Source organism: Protopterus annectens, chromosome 10.part0 (assembly GCF_019279795.1).
Source record: "Protopterus annectens isolate FY-2018-M chromosome 10.part0, PAN1.0, whole genome shotgun sequence".
NCBI classification, from domain to species: domain Eukaryota; kingdom Metazoa; phylum Chordata; order Ceratodontiformes; family Protopteridae; genus Protopterus; species Protopterus annectens.
The window spans coordinates 1207168376-1207184076 of record NC_056744.1 but is presented as its reverse complement, the minus strand read 5'-3'; the positions used below and the strand labels follow the sequence as shown (position 1 = coordinate 1207184076).

Sequence of the window (15701 nt, the reverse complement as noted above, 5' to 3'; positions counted from 1 at the left end):
TGTTTATTAACTTTTCTTGATGATTTCTGACTTTCACTTGATGCATCCTCACTATCATATAGTCAGTCCTCATCTCCCTTATCTTTTGTAATTACCTTTTTGTTTTGCCTACAATCCCTTGCTAGATGTCCTTTTTTCCCGCATTTGAAGCATTCATCTCTCTTTTTCCTCTCTTCAAAGTCTTCTGATCGTTTATCAGACTGTTTGTTTCCCTGGGCATTCTTCTTGCCCTTTTTACCTGACTGTAATACAAATACTTCATCTCCATCTTCAGCAGTGAAGACTTGTGCCATCTTTTTCTTTTTACTATTAAAATGTCTCTCAGCATGTCTAGCATATTCGAGTAAGGCTTGTAGCCTCCCTGTTCGATGATCTATCATATGCTTCATAATGAAGCTACTAATAGGTGCAATGCAACCCTTCAAAAATGCATTTTTAATTGTTGTTCATACGGGGAATCATTCATTTGGTTCTCAGGAACCGACATACCGCTATGATTATTAAAACATTCTAATAATCTAGCATATCCATCTATTGTCTCATTTTCCTGTTTTATGCATTGATTAATGCAAGTCCAGTCTGCTCTAGGTTTCCATTTCTCAGAGATTGGGTCTGTAAATCATGTGCTAATCTGGACCTATAATTTGTCTTACTACTTTTTCTACTTCTTCCCCATTCAAGTGGTAACTTAACCTCATGCCTTGTAAATCTTCTAAAAATTTCGTAAAATTAACTTTCGGATGGGGGATTCCCTCAGTAGCCTTCCGGATGTCTTCCGGTGTCCATGGTCTATATACTAAGAGTGTTGGATCCTGCCCTTCCTGTCCTGCCTGAGGATTTGGAACTTCTATAAGTGGGCATATTTCTTCTTCACTCTCATCCTGTAGATTTCTCTCTATTTAGTATGATTCTGTGTCCCTATGTATTTTACGTGTGTGGGACCTAGTCTCAATAGGATCTCTAACAAATGGTTGTGGTCTTACTGAAACTTCAGGATAACGCGGAGGTGGACCAGTCTGTTCACTCGCTTCATATCCTGAAAAGGGTAAGGGAGGGGGTAAGGGAGGAGGAGGAGGAGCTGTCGCTATTACCAAGTTATTATCCTCTTTATCTAAAAATAATGTTTTTGAATTTTTAAGCTTCTGTTCTCTACAATTTGCTTCCTCAATCCACCTGTGTGCTTGAGGAATGCCTAGTTGGCGTTGCTTTTTTGCCTGACCTCCTGCATCAGATTTAAGCTGTTTAAGGAGTTTAACTAGTGAAGGTTTATCTAGTTTACCATCAAATTCATATTTATTAACCCATTTCGTATAATACCTAACGTTATCAGAACGTTGTAATTGCATGTATTTTGTGTCTTCGGTTAGGGGCGGATCTCGCGAGGTTTTAGTGCACTGATTACCCATGTCAAAGAAAATGTTACGTAACCCTTTTTTATCACGTGATATAAATTTCTTAGTTCCCGTTTACAGTTTATCTAGAATAACTGTCTACCTTATTCTGTTACCCTGATCTATGACCAAATATACAGTACTTCCTTTTGTCCCTGATCTGCAAAACAAATCTTGACAACAATATACTGTAACCTAGTCCCTGATCTAAAACAGAAAAAAGGCAAATTCTTCCTACCTGAGCCTCCGGTATTGAAAATCATTCAAATTCCGCTCTTCGGCCACAGATCAGAAAGTGGCCAGCCTCTTTACACACGACAATTCAGTCGGAGGTCTTTTCACTCAAGAAGAACCATTTCGGTAACTTCTCCTGCGCAGTATTCGACCACCGATATGCTCTGATCTGCAGCTTACCAAGGGAATTCTGTCTCAAAAGGACCAAACTGTTAAATAAAATTAAGAATTCAATACACAGGAGGTTCAGATTCAAAGGTTTACTAGTGTACACCAGGAGGCAAAAAACGTACAAGTACAGAATTTTGTCTGACATGAAACAGGAAGCACACAATTTTATATAGGTTTAACATTTAGCTATGCCCACCTTTCTGACTTGATATGTCACAGGGCATCTACATCACTTTAGCTTACAATTCTTCATTCATTAAGTTTGCTGATGCTGTACATTTAAAAAAACTTTTCCTTTAGATACAATACGGCCTTGCTATCCAGCTGGTCAGTCATAATGTCTTTCTGTAAAGTTACTTAGTCAAGGTTTCATATCAGTTCGAATACAATAGCAGCTTCAGTCTTTTAATGCATGTCTTTGTTCTTTTACACTTTCTCACACAGCTGCGTGCTATCTAAGTAACACATATACAAGGCCATCTCATTCCGACAGGAAAGAGCAGAAGCTTTCATTATTTCACACATTTAATTTCCTGACCCAGCAGATAATCACTTGTGAAAAGCATAAACATTAAAACTTGCTAAGCTAGCATTCTGTCAGGGTCAGGGATCAGCTTTTGCTTCAAGCCACACTGCAATTTCAAAACTACTTCACATTTAGACATGAATTCATTTTACTACTATATGATTAATAGAATAAAATGCATTATATACTACTTTGCTTTTAAACTAGCATTTCTCATGTATTCAAACACACATTTTTCTAACAGTTAGACCTAAGGAATAGCTACTGTTGACATTTTTCTTTTGTTCAAGGCAGTTCAATCTTATTGTTATTTTGGAAGTTTCATTCAACAAGAACTATTTTTGCATGCGTTGCTATCACCAATATTTTGCTTAGATATGTTAGACGTGTTTCTGCGTTTCATTTTGCAATTTTTAAAAGCTGTTAATTGCATTTCTTTTGGTATAAATCACTGTTGCACATACAAAGTAGTGTTGGTAGTATTCCAGGTAATTAGACCATTTTAAATCAAAAAGAAAAGGAAAAACAAAACAATGTATGTTTTCAATCGTGAAATTAGTATGCTTTTATTATAGATTCATTTATGTTGGCAGGCTTTTACAAAATTTCACAAGGTGGACTGTGACAATGTCATAGTAGCAGACAAATATAAATAAAAGGGCACCATCTGCATTCGAGAAGCAGAATCAGCAGCCTTGCTATAATAATACTCCATTGTATGAGACTGTGCTTTAATTGCATTTGCAAAGAACTATATAATTTGAACATTGCTTGTGTTTAACGTATAGTGCAGAATATGTAACATAGCTTGAAATGAGAACTCTAGTTTACAAAGTTGTATACACCAGAAGATAAACCCTAGCAGAAGCTTTTAGCCACTGTAATTATGAACTCCCACTTGCCAGCATTACAAGGTTTGTTCTTTAAAATTAGACATTATAAAAAAAATCAACATATTTTACTCCTTGAAATTATAAATTTTCACAAACATTTAAATAACACATTCCTGTTCTGTTTAGAAATACTGTAGAACATACATGAAATTTTTGCTGATAATATACACTTGCATGAGACTAACATGGCTATGACCTTCTTCTTCTTCTTCCTTTGGCTTTTCCCGGCTAGGGGTTGCCACAGCGGATTATCTGTCCGCTCATGATTGGCAGTGGAGTTTTATGGTGTCGAGTTGCCAGCCCAGTGCCCAACCTTCCACAGAAGGCACACACTCACACCTAGGGCCAATTTAGAATGTCTAATCCACCTACTGCATGTCTTTGGGGTGTGGGAGGAAACGGGAGCACCCGGAGGAAACCAATGCAACCACAGGGAGGACATGCAGACTCCACACAGAACACACCCCAGCCGAGAATCAAACCAGAGAACCTCTTGCTGTGAGGCAGCTGCACCACCGTGGCCGCCCACTAACATGGCTATGACCAGTTTTACAAAATGCTGCATATTAGAATGGACTTTCAAATTAAACAATATATTTGAATATCTGTTTTTTAAGAATCTGAAAATACTCATATTTTTCATTAGAGGGGCAAAGTTCATCATACGCATATGCAGAGAATTAAATCCCTGTCACCAGTGATCTTCATAATCAAGTGCACGATTGCCCTTTTGTAAATTATGGGGAAATCCTCTATTGCATTGTTACACCCCCAACACGCACACACATACGCATATGCACACACACACACACACACACACACACACACACACACACACACACACACACACACACACACTCACACACACACACACACACACACACACACACACCCTCGTTGAATTTGGAATTTTCAACTAAATATGCAGATTTCTTAAAACTGTCTTACTGTACAGTAGTATTAATAAATGTAAAAAATCAGTTCAGTTCAGTTTATTGTTATCAGATTGCATCAGTCCTAGGTTATATAACTATCATTACAATTATTAGTAGTATGTCCCTTTATCGTCATTAATATTTGAAACAGCTTATACCTCAAGTTTTTCTTTATAACACTTATATACATCAGCAAAATCAAATGGATTGCACTGGCTAACATAATCTCAAAAATTCTTTCTTGCCAGTTGCATTTTGATCTTACTATGGTAGCAATTCAGTTCATAGACTCCAGCTCATTAACAGATAACACCAAAACAGTCATCATCACCTGAATGGGCAGCAGGTGCAGTGCTTTATATTTCTTCCTAAACAGATCAGTAAAGAGCTCATTGCTTACTATCTTGTAAACCAGACAGTGGCGGCTGGTTACTTCAAATCAAAGGGGGGCTGCAGGAGACAGCTGAATGGGTGGGGTCAATGGGAATGGGTGTAGCCAACTAGAAAGGGGAGGAGCTATGCTCAAAACCACAAAAACTGTAACTTTAATTAAATACTCTGCCCTGGGTGCCAAACCATCATTATGAGAGTCCAATCAAGACAAAATGAAGTGTAGAAGAAAAAACATATTTCAATCCATTGGCTGCATGACAGCTTACTTAATATCTAGATGGAAACAAAAAGGTTGTGAGGCATGGAAAAAATAAATTACTTTTTAAATACATTACTGGCATGCCAGTCAAAATCAAGTATAAGAAAAACAAACAGCACTCAACTCAAACCACTTCTCATTGTACTCTAGTTCTAATTATAATTTATATTCAGCTTTATTAAAGTACCAAGTAACATGCTGAAAGTAGCAATCTCTGTGATACCCCCACTTGTAAAAATGTTTCTTATCCAAAAAAGACCTGCTGCCTGACAACTGTCTACTTGTTTCATGGGGAAAACATGATCAAAGTAAAAAAATTAAAAGCAAACAGGAAACAAGCTCAACATACATTTCTTAAAGGATTACTGCACAGGATATGGACCACACATGATAGATTGGCATTCTGTTTAGTTTGCAGGTAAAGCCTGTAATGAGCTATTAAAATAATGTAATCCTGTCCTTTATTACAAATACTGTCATATGCATTTCAATACCCAAGGCTTATATGTTATCTAGTCATGTAAGTATTCTCTGCATGGCAACAACAGAAAGGCTTTCAGTGTTGGCAGTTCTTTAACAGTATGCTTATTAAAGCTTACCTGCATCTTACAATCTCAGACAAGCTTACCAGATGGTCATTAAAGCACTGCTACTTAAACACAGAGCAACAGGCACTTTCTGAGTAATAATAAGCATAAATCAACAGTACAAAAATATGACAGAAACCAGAACATTCTGCAAAATCAAGGACAGATGAAAAGCCATTGTAGTACTTTTGTCTACCTTGGATGGGGGGACAGTCTGCACATTTTCACTGCATAACTGCTCCTTGTCTTGCTTGGACACATCCAGAGTCACTACATGGGGGAGTGGGGTGCAACAAGTATGTCACAATTTGAAATGTCTCTGGCTGACTGCGATGGCCCTGACACATTTGTCATACTTCTCAACCTCAGAGCAAGAAATCTGGACAAAGCCATACATAGAAGTGGGACAAAGGCCCAAAAATAAGGACAATTTTTAAATAATGCTCTTATAAACTTAGAAAGATAATGGAATAGTAGGTCTTGCATTAGTATGAATTTTCTGAAGGGTATGAAATCTAAAACTGAAATGTCTGTCATTATTTTCTAACTTCAGTCTTTAATGAATTGCCACTAATTTGCCAAAAAAACACAGTTTTATGAAAAATGAACCAAAAATGTGATTCAAAAATATAACATCGCCACACAATACAGCTGGGAACCTGTCAAAGAAGGGACACTTTTTAATATTAGTACTGCTAACTTGAACAGCTGACAAAATAAAGGAATCTACGTGCATTTCTGAAATAAAAGTAATCTATAACTGATTATTACAGTTATTTATTAATTGTATACCCTCCATGTTTTCTTCCAAAATTGCCACTTTGTGGAGGGATTATTAGGGGAAGAGCAAAATTTTGAGCCAAAATCTGGGACAGTTGAGAGGTTTGGATATGCCTAATTCTATAAAGCAATTTATTTGCATGTACCTCTCCACCTGTTAATGCAGGAAATCTGGACAAGGCCAAATATATATGGGGAACATATAAACAGTACTAAAAATTGCTCTTGTATAAACTGAAACAGTTGATCGAATAACAGGTCTTGCTTTAGCATGCATTTTTCTGAAGGTTATGAAGTCTGAAACTCAGTGTCTGTCATTATTTAGTGACTTAATTCCTAAATGATTTGACAGAAAACCACAAACTTTATGAGGAACAAATGAAAAATAAGAAGCAAAAATCTATTCATTCTGCAAAAATCTGGACAGTTGAGAGGTATAATTCAGCCGGGGCTGTCTTTGAGTTTGCTGCCCTTTCCCCCTCACAAAATCATGGTCGAATGGAGCTTCCCCCCCTACAGCCATTCCAATGAACCATTAGCTGGCTATTTCACCCCATTTACCATAAACATTAATGTGCATACTGCTTTACTTCTGCGATGATTTGGACTTTATTTAAAAGTTTTATTTTGCATTTTACAGCGCAAACACTGATAGATATCATATCTGCTAAACAAAGCAATGCAGTCTCACAATGAGAACAGACTTAGCATTAAAACTTCTCTGCCCTTGAAAACTCACAATCACTGAAACAGCATTGAAACCCACATTCAAAGAAAATACATTTTGCCAGTGGCAGATTAACTTTGGGTTTGGGCTGTTTTCAAATCACAGGCCCCTTGCACACAAAACATACACATGCTCTTTCATACACTTTCCTGATTGTATTAAATTATATTCCTTGTACAATACAGTACAGTTTTAGAGGGTGTTTTAAATTTATTGTTTTGAAATTTTTCCAGTAAACAATGAAACAAAATGCATGCACCAGTAATGACAAAACTGCCCAATTCAGAACATTTCCATCATAAAAGTCTACTCAAACTTTTACAGTCCACCAGTATCAGTACATATGCACAATCTCTGAAGAAGTAAAAGTCATCTAAATAATTCCACATTAAAAAGATCTGTAACTAATGAAGAGGTTGCTGCTAGCAAACAACTTTGTATTTCATTGTTTCATCTACAAATAAAGTGCCCGTTATCCTTGAGGAATAAATTGCCTATCTTACACTAAAAAAATTATAAGCTAGCAATATTGCAATAGGGAATGGATGGCAAACTGATAACAGGTTCATAGTACAGTATCAGAAATGCATCTATCTACTGTGGGAGTAGAACCCACAGCCTTCTGCATCAAAAGCAAGTATACTACATATTGTGCTATTAAAAACGCAAACGGACACAGTATAAGCAGCACTAAACTTTTGCTCCCCTGCAGCTCTCAGCTCCTTGTAAAATCTACTCACTCAGTTGTATCTCTGAACTTTGCAGCACAAAGAAATCTTGAAAAAGCCAAAGTTTATTGGGGGGGGGGGGGGGGGCAAAAGCCCAAAAAAACAGGGACACATTTTAAACATTGCTTGTATAATGTTGGAAAGTTGCTAGAATAAAATGCTGTGTTACCACCATACATTTCACTGCCAGGCCTTAAACCCAAGACCCTGTGCAAAACAGTCAGAGCAGCAACAGCTCACGGCCAGAGCAAACACCAGAACCTGGAAGCAAATGATGTTCAAACAAAATCCTTTATTCGCACGTTCGTTGTCCACAGAAAACAGACAGCTCACAGATTAACACACTGATGCAGTCAAGCGCTTTCGCCCGGGCTCTCCCAGGCTTTTTCAAGACAATTAAAACTGGGAATACCTTCCGTTTTTATATGCTTTTTCGTTCCCAATCATGCTATTATTGGTTATAATTGATTTAAATTACTTGTGCTTAATTAAGCAATCCCTGGTGCTTAAAGCCATATTAGCAAATTCATTTCGACTTTTCTTAAAAACTCCATTAAACAAAAATATTACACAAACGTTTTCACTACATAACATAACATTATTACATACAATATTAGGAATCCACAAACAACAAATTTAATTAAAACATATAAAGTAAAAAGTTTGTTTTTCTTGCAAGAGACCAAGTAATTAAAAAAATATATATAAAAATTTATGACTACAAGAGAGCCTTATTGGAGTGCAATTCTTCATACTTTTAAATAGTATATATAAATAACTGTCATAAAACAATAGTTATTAATAATAATACTGGTAAATTAAATATACCAATATAAGCTACTTCTTATAAAAATAAATACTCAATGTTTAAAAAAGTTCTACTAAAAAACATTAATAAAACACTTTTAAGTATATTTATATATTATGTCTGCTTAATAAATGATCTTACTTTACTATGAGTTGTGCAAATTTAAATTAGTGCCAAACAAGTATGGACATTGTGAACTTCCTTATACCTAGCCAATACTGAAACTGTCATCCTATATTCATCCTTGCTCACAACAAACAGACATGTCTTTAAATAAAATTGCTTAAATCAACAAAAAACCATTAGGAACATTATCACCTTTGCATTGGGTGATTCCACTATAATCTTGCTCTTCGTAGTTTAAGGGCACTGTTAATACTTATGGCGTCATTAAGACCTGGTGGTTTTGTGGCATTTAGTTTAATTTGCCATAATAATTCTTTATATTCAAGAGATGCCTCCCAGTCACCTCCTCTTATGCTGGTACTTACTTGTTCTAACACCAAAAATTTCAAGCACATATTACCACAAGTTACAGAGTGCTTAAAAAATGCATTAGATTCTTTTTTATTTTTAACTTCATAATTGTGCTCATATATCCTTCTTTTTAGAGTCCTTTCAGTTTTTCCAACATAAAAGCTTAAACAATATTCACAAATTCCCAGGTAAACAACTCCTTTCGAGTTACAATTAAAATGACCCATTGGAAATATATTGATATTTCTAGATTTTAAATAAATCCCTTTGTTGTGTAATATAAAACCACATTGTTTGCAAGAATTGCATTTATAGGTTCCTCTGGTGGGCTGATTCATATTATTACTAGTTGGTGCATTTCTTTCCAATAGTTCTTTTAAGTTACAATCCCTTTTTCTAACGAATTGGGGTTTAATGGGAATACTTTTTTTAAGCTCCTCATTAATAAAGAGAATGGGCCAAAACTTATTTATAGTGTTCTCAATTTCCACATTGCCCTTATTGTATGTGTATAAAAAAGAAGGCTTTTTAAATCTATCATTCTTGTTTGTACTAACTATTTCTTGGGTTTCTGTGTAACCCAGTAGTGGAGGAAATTGTGTGCTTCTTTTCTGAGAAATTTCATTAGCCAACATTACAAATAGGTCAGTTGGATAACCCTTCTCCAAAAATAGCTTTTTCAGGTATTCCCTTTCGTTGTTGAAAAGACTGTCTGTGCTACAGATTCTGGATGCTCTTATTAGTTGACCTTTTATGATCCCCTTCTTTTGAAACAGTCAGAGCAACATACCACTATGCCAAATCAGCTGTTTTGTGAAAGCGGAAGACGGAAACTTAAATGGCTACCATTTAGTGAATTCAGTTTTCACCATAGCACAGCTGTCAACCTCTTAGCACAAAACACTTAAACAAAGCCAATAATGGGTGAATACAGCCCCCAAACATTCAGTGAATTCAGTTCTCACCATAGCTCTCAACCTCTTAGCAAAAAACACCCAGACAAAGCCAGCAATGGGAGAATATAGCCCTCAAACATATTCAGTGAATTCAGCTCTTACGATAGCTCTCAACCTTAGCACATATCCTGGATGAAGCCAATAATGGGGGAATACAGTTCCAAAGATAGCGACAAATTTGAAATATCCATCTTATACACTTAGAAAATTGCTAGAATAAAAGCTTTTGTGTTACCATGCACTTTCTGAAGAATATGAAGTCTGATATTCAAATGCGTGTCATTTTTAACATTTGTTAACCTGGAAAGTCTGACTTGGAACAACAGCTAATTTATAGCAGAGGCCCAGGGAGAAACACTCCAGACAGACACATGTCTTTGTAAGATGAGAGGACACTAGAAGAAACAAAAACAGGGAGAGCATACAGACTTCACACCCCAGCCAAGAATCAAACCGAAGAACATGTAGCTGTCAGGCAACAATGCTACCACTGCACAAATGCACTACTGGCTTTGCAAGGACACAAAAATACAAAAACCACAGATTTTATGAGGAACAGAACAAGTATGAGGGAAAAATCTGCAACATTTTTGCAAATGGTGGTGGGTAGGGAATTCAGGCTCTTGCCACCTGGGCCTAAGGTACAGGATTCAAGCCTTATTCTCTACCCGCCACCATGTAGCACATGGGGCATTTTACACACACACACTACTACCTGGGACAGGCAAATCCTTCCACAGCTTAGTTCGTTGGAGCAGCACTAAATACATCCTTCCACAGCTTCGTTAAGCCTGGAAGATGTTCTTGCCTGCTGACGTTGCAGTCCGAGTCCGATCCCTTTCCTGTGACAGTCTATGCAGTTGCAACTGCATAGACTTCTGGGATCTCTGCAATGCTTCGTAATCCGGACTGCTGCTGAGACAGTCTGCGCATGCTCCAGACTGTCTCAGCAGCAGTCCGGAAATGCTAGTGCACATGCGCGAAAGTCTGCTATTTTCAATCTTTTTTTTTCTTTTTTTCTTTTGTGCTTTATTTTATTTTATTTGACTTTCTTTCTTATTTTACAGCTGGGGGGGGGGCTGCAGTCCGGCAGTCCAATAGCATGGGCCACCCCTGAAACCAAACACGCAATCCTTTACATGGAAGATCTTCTGCTTGCTACATGCTGCATACATGCAGTTTCCCTTTATTACTAATCACAGTTCTAGCTAGCCAAATGTTTCCGTAATCTCATATATGTTGAGAATACAATTCTTCTGATCTCATGATAGCAGACATCTAAAATATATACAGTATTGTAAAGCTTAATCTGCGACTGCTCATAAAATGCCAAAAATGAAGAAGAGTAAATGCAAAGTTCATGATACAGACTTTGCTGCTCATCTGGATACAGATGTGCATTTGTGGGTTCAGTTCAAGCAGCTTTATTACACACAAACACATCGGGAATGAGACTTTGTAACTTAAACTTAAATAACCGTATAAGCAGACTGACTACCACACTCATACATGTTAACACTCTGTCTGTTCCCTCAAAATGGCACTGTTGCCTCACATGCTCACTATTTATATGCACATGGTTTCATCTGGAAATGCTTCTTAAAAGTACAGGCACATGCTCTAATCTACATCCTCCTTCTTTGAGAAATAGTCCATACATGAAATGACAGTATTCAATGACTTGCAATTTACAGAAATGAATTTTTGACATGGAATTATACAGAACTAATTATTCGACATGCAATCATACAAAATTAGACACATATAAAACAATGATGTGAAGACTGCTGTGTACACTAGGTCTAGAAATACAACCTGATGATTCATAATTAAAAGTCATAATTAGATCTAGCAGCAGGTGTCTTCAGAGAATGTTCAACTTTGGGGACAACTGGGACATCATCAGGAACGGGAATGGATACTGAGACATGCTCTTCGGTATGAATGTTGTCAGGGTTGCTCTGAGATCTAGAGTCTGTATCACAGGTATGATGCTGCAATATTGCTTCTGATAAAGGAAGAAAATGTCTGTAGTTTCTCCTGTATTCTTAGATTCCACTAAGTAGGATCTCGGCTCGGCACATATACCTCTCACGTGACCAATTTGATCAAAGCCTTACGCCATTTGCATCCTCACTGTCTCTCCTTCTTTTAACAGACAAGGAAATCTGCTCATTTTGTCATAGTTGGACTTCTGAGAAGAACGCTTCTTAAAAAGTTGGGCTTTGATTGTTCTGTTGTTTTTAGCATTAGGCACCAACAAACTAGAAATGATAGGCAAGGTTGTTCTGGTTTGCCTAGATAGAAGTCTCTGGGCAGGCAAGCCAAGTAAATTGTCATGGGGTATATTTCTGAGATTAAGTAAATTCAAGAAGATATCGGTATTGCTACACTTTCACCTCTCTAGTAATTTTGCATTCTGTACTGCACATTTAGCAAGGCCGTTTGACTGTCAGTATTTAGGACTACTAGTAACATGAATAAAGTCCCATTCTTTTGCAAATCTCTGAAACAATTGACTGGTAACTGAGAAACATTGTGAGAAATAACTTTGTGTGGACTAACATGGGCAGAGAAATGGCATTTCATCTTAGTAATAACAGCAATGGATGTTAGGTTAGGTAGCAAACAATCTCAAACCAGTTTGAATAAGAGTCTACCAACACTAAGTAATGCTGATTGTTCCACTCAAATATGTCAGTTGCTACTGCTGACCAAGGTAATTCAAGAATTTGGCTTAGCTGAAGTGGCTCTTTTTACAAATGCAGCTTAGTACTGTTGCACACTGAACAAGAAGAAAGGACTTTATCAATGTATTTCAATAGAGAAGGCCAAATACTACTCCTCTCACCCTTCTTTTGGTAGAATCAGAACCTGGGTGGCCACAGTGCAAAATCTGAATGTATTCAGGTTGTAAGGAAGTAGTAAGGAAGTAGGAACAATAACTTTTGGATCTTTGAAAATGATACCATCTTCCATCAGCATCTCATCTCTGCATGGATAATAAGGTTGCATTTCTTGTGGTACACAGGATTGCTTTGACGGCCATCCTACATTGATGAAGTGGTTGAGCTTTTGCAAAATTGGATCAGTCTCTGTATGATCTCTCAGCTCATCAAGTCTCGTGGTAGAAAAAGTACACACTTCCATGGCATCAAATTCAAAATTCTCTGCATCAAGCTGATCTGTAGTATTTCTGTGAAATCTAGATAAGATATCAACCAAATAAAGAAGTTTGCCTTTTGTATAGACCATTTTGAAATTTTAATTTTGTAATTTAAGCATCATTCTTTGTAGTCTTACTGGAGCTGAATATATAGGCTCCTTTAAAATAGTGACTAGCGGTTGATGGTCAGTTTATATCTAGATAGCTCGGCCATAAATATAGTCATGGAACTTCGAACATGCGGACAAAATTACCAAAAGTTCCTTTTCAATTTGAACATAGTGCATCTTAGTTTGGATAAGAGTTCTAGATGCTTAGGTAACAGGTCTGCCCTTTTGAAGAATAACTACACCAAGACCGAACTTTGAAGCATCACAAGAAAGAACTACTGGTTTGTGGACATCATAGTATCTCAATGTAGGCGGGTTAGCAATTTGCTGTTTGAGGTTATCAAATGCTCTCTGGTGGTGTTTTAACCATGACCATGCAACATTTTTGTGTGTCAGCTCTCTCAAAGGTGCTGATAACTCACTAAAGTCAGGGATAAGTTTGACCAAATAGTAAACCATACCAAGAAAACGATGTAGGGCTTGGACATTGTGTGGTGCTGGCATCTCAAAAATGGCTGCTTGTTTGGAAGGATCTGGTCATAAGCCTGTACTGATAAATAAATGACCTACATAAGTAACTTCTGGTAGTCTGAAATTGCACTTCAGAGGATTGAGCTTTAAATTCACTTCACGCACTCTGTCCAGAGCTTTTCTGAGGCTTCTGGTGTGGTCTGCTTCAACATTGCCTCCAACCAATAATTCATCAACTATTATTGCACACATGTAACTTAAAAAAATGTGCTCCATTGCATGCTGAAAGACTTCACTGGCAGAATGTATTCCAAAAGGCATCCTGAGGAATATGATCTACCAAATGGGGTACCGAATGTAGTCAGTAGTGAATATTTGCGATCAAGCATTACTTGCCAAAATGAACTCTTTGCATCTAAGAAAGGAAAAAACAGTGGCATTTGGCTTGAGGGTTGCAATTTCCTCGACTGTATGCATAGAACGATGAGGTATTTTTAATTCCTTGTTCAAGTCTCTTGGGTCAATGCATATTTTGATTTCATCTGAATTTTTCGTATGAGCAGCTACAATGGAAGACACCCACTCAGTTGGTTCTGTGACTGGACAAATCACACCTTGCTGCACCATTTTGTCTAACTGGACCTTGACTTTTTCCTGCATAGCTATTGGAATTCTCCTTGCTGATATGACCACTGGACTGACCTCTGGGTCTACATTTATGGAGTACACAACTGGAAGTCTGCCTAGCTTGTCGTCAAAAACATCAGCATACTCTGATAAAATAGTGTCACTGAAGCTGGAACTGGGACATGTGCTTACATGATGGACCTCTTTGGTAAAGGAAGCAGTTTCTTCCTTAAACTGTCTCTAATAACTAATAATGACTGCACAGGTCTTCGGACTACATAAAATTGCAAGCTTTAACTGTTCACAGCCGAATAGCATGAAAGCATTACTGAGCCTTCGGTTTGATCTCATCGCCTCCATAAGCAACAAGCTTTGCACAATTGACCAAATTAGGTTGCTCACCAGAAATCACTTTAACAAATGTTTCTGCTGACGTTATATTACACTTTGAAGCAGTGTCTATTTTGAGCTCAGTGGGCTTACCATTGATCAGGACAGTACAAAATACTTCATTCTTTGCCAGCAAATCTACAGCATTAAGCTTTTCACTGATCACTGATACATTATCTATATATAAAGTAGGGTTGCAGCTTCCTACATGATCAACTTGCTTTTTTGACCTTTCTAAAGAACTGAATGTGGCTTGCTTGATTTACAAAACTATTAAACATGATTCCATTTTTACACTTGGGGCATTGCTGACCAAATGTTAAGCACTTCTCCCTTTTAGACACAAGACTGAACCCACAGTTACGACAGTTAACAATAAGACTTGACTTGGGTTTTGCTGACTCACCCTTATACTGCACTGAGCATGCCCTTTTCACTGAGCTAGTCTTGGAACTTGCTATAAAGCTACAACTTCTCCCAGGAAACCCTACAGGGATTACAGCTGCCATGTGCTTAGGCCTGCTTCTGCTTGCCACGTGCTGCATACTGTCTACATTTGTTCTAGACATTGCTGAAACCATGCTCTTATCACTTGCAAGCATACTTGTGTGCCTTTCTGTGAGCTCATGGATTTGACAACTCTTTATGGCTTTGCTTAACATTAAATCACTGTCACAAAGCAAAATCCTTCTCACTGCAGCACTATTAGCAGCGCACACAAGCCTGTCCTTAATTAAATTATCTTTCAAGTCACCAAATCTTCACATTTTAGCCTTATTTCTCAAGTCAGTGATATAAGCTGCAAAAGTTTCACCTGGCTTTTGGTCTCTTGTATAAAATAAGTATCTTTCTAATGTAACATTTATGTGGGGGTTGCACATTTCCCCAAATGTATGTTTTAAGCACTCAGGGTCCCCCAATGATTCAGCCAGTACCACAATATGGTTGTTTTATCCCTCTCCTGCACATACTTCTTGTGCACTCACAAATGTATGCTCTCTTTCAATAGCCTCTGACCTAGCTAAGTAAACAAAATGAATGTCCCTGTATGTGCATCTTTGTCAGAAAAAGC

The 15701-nt window shown here is 37.4% G+C and overlaps 1 protein-coding gene across 1 annotated transcript in view; it reads left to right on the top strand.

The window, feature by feature from the left end:
- Positions 1–15701, top strand: part of SHISAL2A (shisa like 2A) — a 2291278-nt gene that overhangs the window by 865548 nt on the left and 1410029 nt on the right. The gene's annotated exons all lie outside the window — the stretch shown is intronic.